Source organism: Octodon degus, unplaced genomic scaffold, assembly GCF_000260255.1.
Source record: "Octodon degus isolate 3935 unplaced genomic scaffold, OctDeg1.0 scaffold00053, whole genome shotgun sequence".
Lineage (NCBI taxonomy): Eukaryota > Metazoa > Chordata > Mammalia > Rodentia > Octodontidae > Octodon > Octodon degus.
Window position 1 is genome coordinate 4,530,659 of NW_004524629.1, and position 15,986 is coordinate 4,546,644.

General features: G+C 43.6%; 1 pseudogene; it reads left to right on the top strand.

Annotated features, from left to right (window-relative positions):
- LOC101563406 overlaps positions 1-14,680 on the top strand; it is a 57,643-nt pseudogene extending 42,963 nt beyond the window's left edge.
- The last annotated feature ends 1,306 nt before the right edge of the window (positions 14,681-15,986 follow it).

Here is a 15,986-nt window from a genome sequence, read left to right on the forward strand (position 1 = left end):
AAGCACTTATTCCACTGAGCCATCTCCCTAGCCCTGTCTTGGATACTTTAAATGACTTCTATTCCCATGTTTTTAGTAGAATTGTTTCCTAAAGAAAACTACATCCTAATTGTTGCCCTGTCAGAATTGTGTGCACCCTGCAACATCTTTGGTAGTGGTAGTCTGGTTTGCCTCATTTTGATAATGTTCTGTGAAAGATAAAAAATTTGAACATGTAGTGTATGTGATACAAAATTCTGAATTGGTGGGACTTAAGTAACACTTTGTCCCCATTTGAAGATACTGGTACTTAATCCTCTTACAGAAAATGTACCTCTAAATTTGAAGCTGGAGAGTCCTTGGAACAACCGAAAAACAATACGTGGCTTTTTTTGGTATATGTGTTAAGAATTGTATACAAAGCGAATCATCTGTACTGATCCTCAACACAACCAATAAAATCTCAAATATTGAAGACAGAGAGAGAGAGAGAGAGAGAGAGAGAGAGAATGAAAATGACAGATGGCCCAAAATTTATGGATGAGCAAATGGAGTTTTTGCAGAATTTTTTTTTTTAAACTTTCTGCAAAGCTTTATTCCAGAGGGGCTCAGTCCTTCTTGGCAGCTGCCTTCCTCATGGTGGCCAGCACATTGCTCAGCTCCTCATGCTTCCTCTTAGTGCAGATGTACGTCCCCACCCTTTTCTTGATGAACTTGCGGGCGCGCTTGTCCTTGGAGACCTTGAGCAGCTCCATGGCGCACCGCTCGTAGGGGGCGAAGCCGCACACTTCCCGGATCATGTCCCGCACGAACTTGGTGTGTTTGGTGAGCCATCCGCGGCGGCTGTGCCTCGGTTTGCTCACATTCTTAGTCACCTTGTGGCCTTTGTTGAAGCCCACAGCCATGAGATAGCAGAGGGCCATGGCTGGGGAAAGTGGGGTGGAGGGCTATAAAATGAATTTAGGCTCGGTCCCCGCTGCCCGGAACCACACACCCTGACTCTCTCAGGTTCGCCCACCGCACCCAGCTATCCCTAACCCACACGATGGGGTCAGGGGCCCTGAATGGCTTCGGATGCTGGGTGGAGTTTTTGCAGCTTTAAAGCTAATGGTCATTCACAGGGCCACTGATAATGGCCTTAATACTCTAATGGCCACTAGACCTGCACTAATGGTCTTTATTTTGTGGTCAAGGGAAAGTCAGTAAGAGTGTAGCTAATGATTACTGGGTAGCCCTGTGTGGCCACCATAGGCCAGTGAGGGGAAGCTTTGGGAGCTTTCAGTGATCCAGCTAGTCCACTGTGGCACATGTGCCACCACTGCTCTAGGGTATGCCATAAAATAAGCACATTAATTAATTATATATTTATTTATTGGTGACCGGGTTTATCAGAAAACTTGGGGTGAATGGGCAAGGGAGCAACAGGCTCTGCAGAGTGAGCTTGGGCCAAATGAAAGAGGAAAAGAGCAAAACAAAAATAAAAGCGCACTCTGGTTCTGCAAGACAAACAGCAGGCTGCCATGATGATAGAGATATGATATCCTGAAAGGGACACAATAGTCCGTGAAATTTAATAATCTCAGTTTCTCATGTGACATCCACATACATATCAATGCCTATACATACTTACAATATATGTATATTAAAGTCAAAGCAAAGGCTATTTTTCATTTTTGGTTTTTTTCTGTCTTTTTAAAACAGTGTCTCACTATGCAGTTCAGGCTGGCCTTAGGATCACTTTGTAGTTTAGGCTGGTCTCGAGCTCACAACCATCCTCCTGCCTCTGCCTCCTGAATGCTGGGATTACAGGTGTAGGCCATCATGCCCAGCAAAGTAAAGGTTATTTAGATCCACCAAACAGCTTTAGTGATAAGTATCATTATCTCTAGATGGTGAGATCATAGACCTGTTTTCATCTTGAGATGTTCCTGTATTTTTTAAATTCTATGCAAGTATCATTTTCTCTTATGATGTAAGTTCTTTCAATCATCACAAGATAGAGGATGAGAGGAATCTAGTGTTTGTTAGAGAGATTATTGTATAGTGATACAAGCTTTTACAGAGAGACGACTGCCTCTTCTGCCCCTCCAAGGAGAGAGGTTCATAGAATACACTTTCATCTGAATGGGATAATTCAGTATAGAAAAAGGACATGGACCCTAAGTTTATCAGAGTACTCAACTCTGTCCTTCTCTCCAACATCTCTTCCTCATTTTCTTTTTCTGAAGCTTCAGGACTTGGTGGAAACCAAACATACAATAGTGTAACTTCACAGCGTCTCCATACCCCAACAGTGACTGCTCGGACTTAGAGCAGTCCCATTTGAAGCTCAATTCAAAGGAGTGATCTCCCTGCTTCCCACGTCTTCTACAGAGAACGAAGCCTCCTTCAAAGGTTACACCTGTTGCCATGAGAAGACAACACTCTATAAGGGAAATTTTAGGCTGTTCATTCAACAGCCTCCCTACAATCAACCAGAAGAAACACAAACTCTAGGAAGATGCATGGACAGGAATTGTGACACTGAGGGCCAGGGAGATGGCTCAAGTAGAATAAGCGCTTGCCTGGCAAGCACAAGGGCCTGAATTCAATCCCCAGTTCTGCCAAAACAAAACAAAACAAAACAAAACAAAACAAAACAAAAAAAAAACAGAATTGTGACACTGAGGCAACACAAACAAAGTTGCAATCAAGCTCTGATATACAGGAGAATGAAAATACACATTCAGACAATGAAGAGGCAGCAGCTGATCAGAAGCCCACTGCTAATGACCAGCAGATAAATAAGAGGGCAACTGACTGACCCCATGCATGGTTGGCTGGAAACAGTTTGTCCTTCCTGAACCTACTGAGAAACATGAAAAAACATTACAGTCAGAAGAACAAGGAAGAAACCAAGAGCAGGGAGGAAGAGTATATCAGGAATGTTATCAACAAATTCAAAAACTATAAAAAATAAGATGATGACAACTGCACAAGAAGAAAAAGAGGACAGTGAAAACCAGAGCAATGAAGAAATGGAGGGTAATGAAGAATATCAGGAGCTTTATGAACAAATTGAAATATATGAAAGATTTGATAGTACTCTACCTGAATCTAATGAGGACCATGAAGAAGAGCACAGTGAAAACCAGAATAGGGCTGGTGTGGAGGCACGTGCCTGTATACCTAGCACTTGGGAGGCAGAGGAAGGAGGATCGTTGCGAGTTTGAGACCAATCTAGGCTACAAAATGAGCTCAAGGCCAACCTGGGCTACATAGTGAGATCCTGCCTCAAAAAAAAAAAAAAAAAAAAAGAAAAAAAAAAAAAAAAGAAAGAAAGAAAGAAGAAAAAAGAAAAGAAAGTACTTAAAAAATAATTTCATACAAGTCTCACATGTTTTAATAGTAGGATTTTAGGATTAAAAGTGGCTCTGCTTGTGTTTCCTCTAGTTTCAGTTGCTTTTTGTGTGTGTGGTAATTGCTTACCTAATTTTATTTTGAGTTCTTCTGGTTTTTCCATATTGCTAAACAATATGCCAATACTGTTGTTTCTTGATTTTGAACTTTAGAAATTGTATAATGACACTCTTACCATCTCTTCATCCCTTTTCTAACATTATTATACTGCTCCTTTTAGTCTCTTCGTGTACATTAGTGTCTCGACAGCATATTTAGACATTCTCTGTGGAAAGTTTAGCATTAAGTCTGCTCTGCAGATGGCAGCATAGCATAGCATGTCCATCTGTAATCTGATGTTTCACTTGAGGCCAGTGGTTGGTTGAAAAGAGATTGCAGATATACAGATACAAAATGGTCCTTCATTTGTATCCCCTTTTTTTTGTTTAGTTTTGTCAGAGATGGGTATTCCATTGCCATTTAAATATTGTAGGTGCATGAATTCAGCAAAATAATCCAATATACTCCAGTAGTCCATAATAGTAGTGGGTTACCCGTAGGACTGGCAATGTCAGAAGTTGTTGACTTGAGCCTTTTACAGCTGAGCATATTAATATAGCATTACTTTTTATACCCCATTTTTTATATTTTTCTGCTGGATGGTTAAGACCAAGATAAAGCAAGACCTATATAACAAGAAATGTAACTTTTGTGTCTGACAAGTTTATTTAAATCCCCTCAGGATCTGCCCTGAGACCCTGTAGCGCAGTGTGTAGATCCTTTGTCAGTGTCAGCCATGTGGATGAGTCACAGCCATTGCTTGACCAATTTGCTCTCTGTGAAAGCCTGAGAGAATTTTTTCTCTCCACGTCACTCTCCTTAAGCACACTCTACATTGTCAAACACTTTCCTCTGTGGCCCCATAATCTCCTTGATCAGAAAATTTTGAACATCACTGAGTTACAGGATGATACAGTACAGGTTCTCTTATGCCCTGAGTCTTCATTGATCTTGAATGGCTACTTTCTCTTAGTTCAATGAAAAGGAAGGTCTGTACCAATATTTCTTAGACAAGATATCATGTCTACATCTTGTCCTCTGAATAACTACTATGAAGACAACAATATGCAATATATTAATTATTGTTTTTTAGCAAAAGGATTTTTTTTTTTTTTTGGTCTGAATGCCTTCAGGGCAGGTTTGGCTGGCTTGAGTTGTGGGGATCGAACCACAGCAACCTGAGTCTGACTGCTTTATTGAAGCAGCCACTTAAAGAACTGAGCTAAGGGGCAGGCCCCCAATGTATTAATTATTGTAACTGTCCTACTAATCTGTTTTGAAATTGCTTCATTGTTATTTTATTTTCTCATTAAAATGAATAAGAAAGAAAGAAAGAAAGAAAGAAAGAAAGAAAGAAAGAAAGAAAAGAGATTGCAGAACTGGGCATGGTGTTGCACATCCATAATCCCACACTCAGGAGACAGAGACAGGAGGATCACTATGAGTTCAAGACCAGCCCAGGCTACAAACTGAGCTCAAGGCCAGCCTGAACCGCATAGAGAGACCTTGTCTTAAAAGGACAAGAAAAAAGTAAGAAAGAGAGAAAGAAAGAAAACCAGAATGGGGGCTGGAGAAATGGCTCAGTGGTCTAAAGCACCTACTTGGAACAAGCTTGGCAAAGCACAGGGACCACGGTTCAATCCTCCAGCACCACATGCCAGCCAGCCCTGCCCCCTGGTGGGCTGAGCTGCCCCCCCCCATAAATGTTAAAATTAAAAAAAAAAAAAAAAGAAAAAAAAAGAAAACCAGAACAAGGAAGAAACTCAAGACAGTAAGTAGATAAATTTAGAAATATAACAAAGACAAAGCCCTCCTGTTCTAGGAACCACCTGAGGAAGGCTTCCAGTTAGACAGCAAATGCCCCCCCACATCCAGTTCAGGTCAGTAGAAAGGATAGGATACATGTGAGAACCTGCTCATGCACAAATTACTAGAAAACAAAGGTGTCACCCAAGTCCCAGATATGCCAGTGATGTTCAAGGAAGATGAAGCTGCTGAGCTGAGCACAGACCTGGCTCCCAGGGGAGGGGCCAGGGCCTGTGGAGGTTCAGGTTGGAGCATCACTACCTTCTGTGATACTGGGCTGGATCCCTGGTGCTGACAGTATGTGCAGGGAAGGGAGAGGGCAGGAAAGAAAGGAGACAAGGAAGAGATGTAAGGAAAATACCACGGAACACTGGGATACATGGTGCATAGGAAGAAAGAAAAGAGCTAATCAAATAAAAAAAAATTTGGGGGGGGGGCCAGATGTGATAGCACATACCTATAATCCCAGCACTCTGGAGGCTGAGGCAAGAGGATCACTGTAAATTCAGGCCAGCCTGGGCTACAAAAGTGAGTTCAAGGTCAACCAGAACTACACAGTGAGACCTAATCTCAAAATTTTTTTAAAAAGCAGGGTGTGGTGGAGCAGGCCTGTAATCCCAGCACTCAGAGGTTGAGGCAGGAGGATCACTGCAAGTTCAAGGCCAGGATGAGCTACAAAGTGAGTTCAAAGCCAGTTTAAACCATGCTTCAGTGTTAAGTTTAGAAAGTGGGCATTTGCAGTCATGCTATTTCTAGTAAACAGATTTGTGTCCCATAAATAAGTAAATAGACGCTGCTTTTCTGGGACATTACATTTATTTACTCATCCTCCTTTTCTCAGATGACAAATGAAAGACCAGCATCAAGGAGTCCTCCTCAGTCTCCACACAGGCAGAGGCTGAAGACCACACTTGGTCTGACACACAAACAACAGCCTGGGTGAATTGGAGGCAGGCCTTCTGCTAGCTCCAGAAAAGAGTACTTGCTTGCTCTGGGAGAACAGTGGTGACCAGCAGCCCAGCAGCAACCACAACCAAGAGAAGAAGGGTTTGCAGTTCTGACAAAATCCACCCTGAAGAAGCCCTCACCATATTAGCATAACTCAAATCCCCAGATTTTTAAACAGTTCAATGGCCCCAGTTCTAAAGTTCTCATAGGTTTTTTGTCAATAAAACAAATGCTCTTGTTCTCTGTGTCTGCCTCTTCTAGCACAATCTTTTTTTTTTTTTTTTGAGGCCAGACAATGCCTTTAGGGCATTTCTGCTTTGCAGAGAGCATCTGGGTTTGAACCACAGCAGCTTGAGCTTGAGTGCTTTGTTTAAGCAGGCACTTAAACAACTGAGCTAATGGGCAGGCCCCCTTCTAGCACAACCTTGATGCAGGCTGAAAGTAGACATTGTATAGAGGGCAAAATGCATTCTCAGGAAATCACAGGTAGCATGGTGCTTGCTAACAGAAGGTATGCTGCCTCTCTCCTTTTACCACTGCTTCCAAGATTTTATTCAATTTTATTGAGATTATGCATTTCAGCTGTGTCATACTGTCTTGTCACTAGCTCACTTCCCATGGTTACAAGGCGGTGGTCTCCCACCAGCCTGGCACACCTTGGGGGGAATTTCCAGGGCCTGAGCAAGCAGCAGTGGAGTCCCAGTCACCCAGAAAGCTGACTCCAGGTGACAGTATTTGGGGCATGCAGAAGGCAATTCTCGGGCTGAGGAAATAGCTCGGTGGCATGAGCGCCTGCCTGGCAAGCACAAAGTCCTGAGTTCAATTCCAAGTACAAAAAACCAAAAACTACAGTACGTCCTCAGTGCAGACACTGTAGAAGAATGAGCAATTATAAAAAAAAAAAAAAAAAAAAAAGGCAATTCTCATGTTCCTGGGGCACCAAGCTTATTGTAGTATGTTGTTAACTCCTTCACTCTGCTGGAGCAGTTTAGGAAAGGAGTCCTTTCATTTTCTTTCATTTTGCTGGTCTTAGTGGTTAATGTCTGTAGTCACAGCTCATGGGAGTGTTGTAGGCAGCCGAGTTAGATAGAAATATTTTTAGGCAGTCAGGCAGGGCCAGGGCCTCAAAAGAGATAACACAGAAGTCCAGATATTTTGCAACTATGGGAGGGATAGATGCTCCTGCCGTGGGCCAGACCTAAAGACCAAAGATCAAACAAATATTGACCTCCCTAAAGATTGGCATCCAAGATTGATCATCACCCTGAGGGAAACCAAGAATCATTAATCCGACTACTACTGGATGGCTACCCCATAAAATCCTATTCTATATTCATGGCTACTCGTTAAGTGACTCACTTCCCCATTTGGTCCTGAACTTAATCAGTTTCACCTGAGCAATTGTGCTTGTAATCCCATTGGTTGACCATAGCTTTGTTCCACCCTTTTGTCCACCTAAGCGAGTTCCTTAGCCCTGTGTGATTTTGTCCTATAAAAATAACCTGGACGAGACAATTTCCTGGGCAACCCGCTCGGGCCCCCCTTCTGTCCCCTCTGAGACAGAAGCTTTCTTTCCCAATAAATATTCTACTCTTAACCTCTGTTGGTTCCTAAAATTCATTCTTCGCTTTTAGAGAACATGAACTCGTCCAGGTCAGGTCGGGAGATCATTTTTCCCTATAACAGGAGGATGAGGCAGAAGGATCAGGAGTTCAACTTCAGCATGGGCTACATGAAGACTGCAAGACCAAAAAGCTGCTGCTGAGAAGGAGACAGTGTTGGGAGGGACAGAGAAATCAAAACTGTCTTCTACACTCTCTCACCCTCCAATGCCATTCCACAAATACCCACCACGTGGGTATTTATTATTTCTAATTAAGGGTCACGATCTTGTACTCCTGCTCTAGAGAATGATACCCACTATAGTGTACTAACCTAGATGTCCCCTGTTATGGTTTGTGTCTAGGTGTCCCCCCAAAACCTCATGCAGTCTTGGGGTGGCTTCTGGAGTTTGTGATTGATTATTGTGGGTGTGGATGCTGCACCTGCCCTGGGGCAGGGAATTTGCAGTTCAATGTAAGGAGGGAAGAGAAACAGCTGCGGCTACTCCCTTGTGCTCTTGCTCTTTGCTGCCACCATGAAAGGTTGCTTTCTGCTATGTGCTGCTCTTCCTTGGAGCCAGCTGAGTATGGACTGAAACTTCCAGTAACTATGAGCAAGATAAACCTTTTCTTCCTTCATTTTGAGTGTCGGGTATTTGTTCCAGCAATGAGAGAAGAGTAACTAAGACAGAATTTGGTACTGCAGGAGTGGGGTTGTTGCTGTGGCTAAACCTGACCATGTGGATTACAAGCTTTTGGGAATGGCTATGGGAAGAGATAGGAAAGGTTCAGAGATGTCGCCTACAAGCAAAGCGCTGGAACAGCTTTGGCTGTTCTATTTGGGAGATTCTAGTCAGAGCTCAGAAACTCAGAAAGTCGGCCTGTAAAGACCAGGCTGGGCGGCTGGTGAGATGGCTCAGTGGTCTAAAGCACCTACTTGGAACAAGCTTAGTAAAGCACAGGGGCCGCGGTTCAATCCCCCAGCACCACATGCCAGCCTGCCCCGCCCCCTAGTGGGCTGAGCTGGACACACACACACACACACACACACACACACACACACACACACACAAATTAATAGACCAGGCTGGGGAGGTTTCTGCTGGGAAGAAGGACTGCATTGGTTGTTGGGCTCCGGACAATGTCTGTTAAGGCTTGGCAGAAAAGTTGTCTGCATTTTGCTCATGTCCAGAGACTGCCTGAGAGTGAGTTTGAGCATGGTGGTCTGATTAATCTTTCCAAAGACATTTCAAAGCAGCCAAATATTGGGGCAGTGGTCTGGTTGTTGCTGGGGGATTTTTGCTAGATTTACATTGAAAATGAAGAGCAAGGAGCCCAGCAGGATGGGCCAATATGTTGTGAGTTTGGCCTGAAAGAAAGCACTAATAAAGCTGTGGACTGCAAAGGTGGAGCTGAGAGGATCTTCATTGCCTGGAAGGAACCTGAGAATGGAAAGGATGGCCTGAGGGCCTCACAAGAGGAGGCAGGTCTCCACCCTTTGCAGCCTCAGAACTGCAAACAAAGGTCCTTTGCCTTGAGGGGAAAGCTGCTGAGCCCCATGTTCCAGAATGGCAGCAGCGGCCACACGAGGTTCCAGAATGGCGCTGGCATGGAGAAATTATTCCTCAGGATCAAAATCCAGGCACTCGACCCCTACAGCCAAGAGAGAAGGAAACCTGGCTACTGCTCTAGCTGGCCGCAGACCTTGGCATCATCCACGAGGCACGTGTTTTAGGCGCATTCAGAATGCAGGAGTTCTGAGGTCAAGAAGGCTTCCATCTCGATTTCAGAAGAAGGCCTGGGACGCCAGGCGGTGTGCCCCTGAGAAGGTAGTGTGTGGAGCTCTGAGTGAGAAGCCCATTCTGTGGAAACCCCAAAAGTTTGGAAAAGCCAGGAACGTGGATCATCTAAGGGAAACTGCAAGGAGGAAGCAAAGCCAGCCTAAGAGTGAAGCCATGGGAGCTACCACCATGAGTGCCATAGGTGCGGAGCCACATGGAGCTCACAATTTGCCACAGATTGCTTCAGATGTTCCACATGAAACCACAGGACTTAATGTTTGTCCTGCTGGATTTTGGACTTGTGTTGATCTCAATGCTTGGTATCCTGCTGTGTGTAACTTTTGGAATGGTAATGTTTGTTTTGTACCTTTGAATGTTGCAAATGTTTAGGTTTTCATTTGTACAGGGGCTCACAGTTGAGAGTTTGCCTAGGATCTTGGAGGACACTTAGGACTTGGACTTTTCAGCAATGCTGAAACTGTTGGGACTTTGGCAACTCATAGAGATGGACTAGAATGTCTTTTGCATAAAGGGATGTGCATGAGTCTTTGGGGTCCAGGGGCAGAATGTTATGGTTTGTGTCTAGGTGTCCCCCTAAAGCCTCATGCAGTCTTGGGGCAGCTTCTGGAGTTTATGATTGATTATTGTGGGTGTGGATGCTGCACCTGCCCTGGGGCAGGGAATTTGCAGTTCAATGTAAGGAGGGAAGAGAAGCCAGCTGCCTGAGCTGCTACTACTCCCTTGTGCTCTTGCTCTTTGCTGCCACCATGAAATTTTGCTTTCTGCTATGTGCTGCTCTGCCTTGGAGCCAGCTGAGTATGGACTGAAACCTCCAATAACTGTGAGCAAAATAAACGTTTCCTTCCTTCATTTTGAGTGTCAGGTATTTGTCCCAGCAACGAGAGAAGAGTAAGACATCCCCCAAATTCTCATTTGCTCATAGGTGGGGTTTTGGGGAAGTGACTGGAATAATGGACGCATGATTAGTCAACTGACTGGTTTGGTATAGCTCTGAGTGTGGGGGATACATTTGTTTAAGAGGGAAAACCCATTCTGCATGATACTATCTAATAGGCTTATAGCCTGGATGGAACAAAAAGGGAAAGAAGGCAGGCTGCTGTTTCCTGCTTGCCCTGCCAGAGAACATTTATCCTTTGCCATGCTCCTCTCTCTGCCATGCTACCCTGCCTTGGAGCCAACTGGCTAAAGACTGAAACTTCTATAAACTATGAGCTAAAGTAAGTCTTTCCTTCTTTAACTTGTGGGTGTTGGGTATTTTGTCCTTCCAAAGGAAAGTAGCTAAAATACCATGCCATTTATTTTCTGTGTTCTGATGCTTTGACACTTAGGGCCCTTGCCAACCTAGTGGGACTGTCCTCTATATGCTAGCCAGTTCCTAGACAGAGTGACTACATAAGTTTGCCTTTCATGTGCAAGTCAACCAGTACAGGGCCCACATCTATGACCACCCTCCCGCTCTCCTCAGTACAGAAGATTGTCCCCTCTTTAAATTTGTTTATTGACACTGTCTCTTCACTAAATTGCCCAGCTGGGCTTGAACTTGTGATCTTCTTGACTCTATTTCCCAAAGGGATGGAGTTGTAGGTATGAACCAACACACCCACCTTCCCAACCACCTTCTTTATTGACCTCTCATATGCTCTCCCTGTCCTGATCACTCAAAGGCCAGCCAGGTACCATGCAAAGAGGGACATTCCCTATGCTCCAGAGGTGCTCACTTTGGCAGCATATATACTACAATCCTATGCTCCAGAGGATGCAGTTGTTCAACTGAGCCATTCCTAAATGTGTGTATTTGACTTTGCTTGTTGCTTCCCATGAGACTACAATAAAATGTCTTTCCCAGTCCTTCCGCCTCCCAACTGACCACTGCTGTAAGTAACAAAAAGCAGCTGTAACCTGGGTCCATAAGGACAGCTGCATAGACCTTGAAGGAAGGCAGCAGCACTTCAAGAGTGGAAACTTGTTCACTCCAATTTCATGCCTTATTCTGTCCTAGTTACTCATAAGTGAGGCCTGCTTAAATAATTTTTCTGTACTTCACCTGTTTTGAAAACACATTAATGGTGACTAATCATGACTGGTTCTGTTTACTGGTCCATGGTTCATGTACTGAACAAGCTGTGCTGAGAACCTTAGGAAATTCGGCACAATGAAGTAGACCACTGAGATACTATTGTCTATGGGGTCAGCATTTGTGCTTTGGGGTAGGGGGCAGCAGAAGTTAGAGAAAACATATGTAACAGCTGATCTGCTGCCTCTTACTATAACTGCTACCAGTTAAACCAACAAAATAGCAATTAAAAGGCAATCATGAGCATTCACCTACTTACCCTGTGCACTGCTTACAGGAGCTACAAGGATGCTGTTATCTTATTAGTTTTACACAAAAACCAAAAGGGGCCGTGGAGATGGCTCAGTAGAATAAATGCTTGCCTGGCAAGTGCAAGGGCCTGAGTTCAATCCCTGGTTCCACCAAAAAAAAAAAAAAAAAAAAAAAAAAAAAAAAAAAAACCAAAAAGGGGGTTGGGAAGGTAGCTCAGTGGCATAAGTGCATGCCTGGCAAGTGCAAGGTTCCAAGTTCAATCCCCAATACCACAAAACCAAAACCAAAAAAGGAATTTGTCAGAACAAAGGTGGATGTGGTGGTCTATGCCTTTAGTGCCAGAAGTCCAGAGGGAAAGACAGGAGGATTGCCACAAGTTGAAGGCTAGGCTGAACTACATTGTGAAACCCTGTCTCAAAAAAACCAAAAAGACTTTGTCAGAACAAAAGGACTACTTCCCCCCCCACCCCCTAGTACCATGGAAGATTGGGTCTAGGAGCTTGTGCTTGCTAAGCCAGGGCACTACCACTGAGCTACATCCCCACCCCACCTTGAAGGGTAGTACTATGACACCATGGGCTCATTGCAAACGTAAGTCTCTGGTGACACCTAAGCAAGTTCATAGCTAATTACACTGGTTGAAAGTTTAAGATAACAAGAGTTACCAAAATCATAGGCTAGAATTCTGTATATAAATACCTGCAAATTAATTCACTGAACTAAGGCATGTTTGGATCTGCCACACTTCAGAGGAAAAAAAAAGTGTTCATATGATTTATACTAATATAGTGAGCTGGGGGAGCCTGCCCCTTAGCTCAGTTCTTTAAGTGGCTGCTTCAACAAAGCAGTCAGGCTCAGGTTGCTGTGGTTCAATCCCCACAACTCAAGCCAGCCAAACCTGCCCTGAAGGCATTTGGAGGAAAAAAAAAAAATCCTTCTGTCTAATATAGTGAGCTGTTAGAATGATTTCAAAGCAATAATCAAAGAGATCAGAGAATAAATCATAAAACCTAGATGTGATATTTTCATTTGAGATTACAAAATGGGTACCATTGCATAAAACAAAAGATTTGCATATATTAACTCATCCCTTATTATTTTAATACTTCAGATGATTTTGAGAATTAAGACAGTTCAAGGAAGCATAATGTCTGATATGTAATTGAGCGTGCACTCCAACTATTGCTATTGTCACAGCAGACGCTCTCCAAACTGCCCACCTCCAATTAAATGACTGACCTCATTGTTCTCCAAACTGTGTGGGCTCTGTCCTAGAAAACTCTTCAACTTTTGCACACAGCTCTGGTGCCCAAACAGGTTTGTGGGAGTGGTACTTGCTATTGTAGTTATGTAATTTACCTTGACAGTGCGTAAATTGATGAAAGGTGAAAACACAAGGTTGAGTAATTTAGAAGACATAATAAAGATGAGTATCTTAAACATTTCTATTGAGGGCTGGGGTTTAAAATTCTTTTAAAAATTGCTATTGTAGTGCGGTGGTAGAGTACTTGCCTAGTGTGTGCAAGACCCTGGGTTTGATCTCCACCACCCAAATAAATAAGTAAGGAATTGGTAAGTGCAAGATGCCTCCTGCTCCCACTCCCACTCCCACTCCTCCCCCACCCCTTCCCTAACACTGGAGACTGAACCTAGGGCCTTTGCACTGAACTAAATCCCCAGCCTTTTTTTTTTTTTTTTGAGACAGGGATTGGTTAGGTTGCTAAATTGTCCAGGTTGGGCTTAAATCTGTCATCTTCTTGCTTCAGCCTCCCAGTGTGCTGGGAAACATGATTTAGGAAAAACTCATAAACATATTTAAGAATGTGTCCTCAGATTATTAACTTGCCTTCAACTAATGTCTATGCACCAATATGACACCTCTAAACATCTTTCTCTAGTGAAAATAGCCCTGAATTTCAATCTCTCTTATATTCAATTAGATATTACACAGGTCCTTTAAATTTAACATATTCAATAAATATTTTCCTCCCCAACTGTGTTCTGCTTTTAGTTTCTGAAAAATGAGTATCTATTGATTTCCCAAGTTAGAAACTTCCCAAGTTAGAAAATTCCCTGTGCTGGTACAGAAACAACTGCTGGCTACACAAGGGGGGGAGCTTTGTTGGTGAGGAATTAGTAAGAGATGTGTAATAACGTTCTGTTACGTACGTAGTACAGCTGACAAACAAATCCAGTTGATATAAATACCCTCAATTGGAGGGGTAATAGAAAAATACTTAGGAATGACAAACTGTATTGTTAACCTTTGTTTTAAATGTAATTAACTTAATTGTAAAATTAATTATAATTGTAATTGTAATATACTTGTCAGTGTATATATTTCAGTTTTTTTGGTAGTGGGGATTGAACTCAGGACCTTGTGCTTGCCAGGCAGGTGCTTATGCTGCTGAACTATCTCCCCGGCCCTATAATTGATTTTAATAAAAGCTGTGTTTCAAAAAATAAAATAAAATTTTAAAAAGCTGTGTTTCATTCTCAGCTCCCAAACTTTCTGATGCTGAACAATCAGCTCTCCCGAGTGCTCCATTGGGATACGCTTTTTGTCCTGCTTCCCAACCACTTGACCACAAATCTGCTCAATTCTATTTTCGAAATTTCTCTGATCCAATCTGTTCCCTCTCACCAACTAGAAAACACATCGACTTTCCTTCAAGGAGTGGGGCGTCGCACAGGGCACAGGATCACTACACTGGATCGGCCACTGGATCAGCTACAAGTGGGGCACTCAAAGTGCCCAAAGTTCTGTCCTCTTGCTGTAAGCCTGTTCTGCTCCCGGCAAATGTTTCCTGTCTCCACACACTTTTCCCCACTCCATTAACTTATTCACAACATAGATAGCTTTTTAAAGGAGCAGTGTGCAATTCACAACAAAACCGAGCAGCTGCCCGCACAGCCACGCCCAGTACCACACCCCCACCCGCAGGCTGCACCAGTTACAACAGAAGAGCCTCCCCTGATCGGTCCTCACTCGCGAAGCTTGCAGCATACCTCAGGCTTCACTTTCGGTGTCCCACCTGCCTAGGTGTGGACCAATGTGTCCATGGATGCAGCACCACAGAGTGGCTTTGCTGCCCTCCAAGTGCCCTGTGCTTGTCCTGTTCCTCTCTCCCTCCTGCCCTCCAGCACCCAGCATCTTTCTGCTGTCCTGCACTCCTGCCTTCTCCAGAATGTCACACAGCTGGAATCACATAGCAGTAGCCTTCCTCAGACAGAGTTCTTTCACTTCACAATAAACATTTATGGTTCCTCCAAGTCTTCCTGTAGCCCGATAACTCATTTCTTTTTAGCCCTGCACAACACTCCAGTATCTGAATTGTCCAGTTTAAGCACCCATTCACTTCTAGAAGAAGGTCTTAAACTGAAAGTTTGTACCTACGGATTAATGACTTCCCTTTTTCCCCCTCTTCTAGGACCCGTAACTTGTAGTCTGGTTTCTGTCTCTATGAATTTGCCTGTTCTAGGTATTTCATATAAGCACAATTATACAGAGCCCTGTATCTGTCTTTTTATGTCTGGCTTGTTTCACTCAGCAAAATGTCTTTAGGCTCATCTATGTTGTAGCATGTACCAGAATTTTTTTTTGAAGGCTGAATAATACTCCACACACCATATTTTGCTCATCTGTTCATATGTTGATGAAATTTGAGTTGTTTCTGGTTTTTTGCCTATTCCAAGTAATGATGCAGTGGTAGGCATGTATCTATTTGAGTCACTGCCTTCAGTTCTTTGGGGTCTATTCTAAAAGTGAACTGCTGAGTCAACCTTAAGTGTAAATTTTTTTTACTGTATTTTTAAAAATATTTATTTATTTATGTGTGTGTGTGTGTGTGTGTGTGTGCATGCGTGCGCGTGCGTGTGTGTGGCCAGCTCAGCCCACCAGGGGGCGGGGCTGGCTGGCATGTGGTGCTGGGGGATTGAACCGTGGTCCCAGTGCTTTGCTAAGCTTGTTCTAAGTAGGTGCTTTAGACCACTGAGCCATCTCCCCAGCCCCCTTAAGTGTAATTTTTAAAAGAAATCTCAGGGCTGGGGAGATGGCTCAGTAGAATAAGTGCTTGCCTGGCAAGC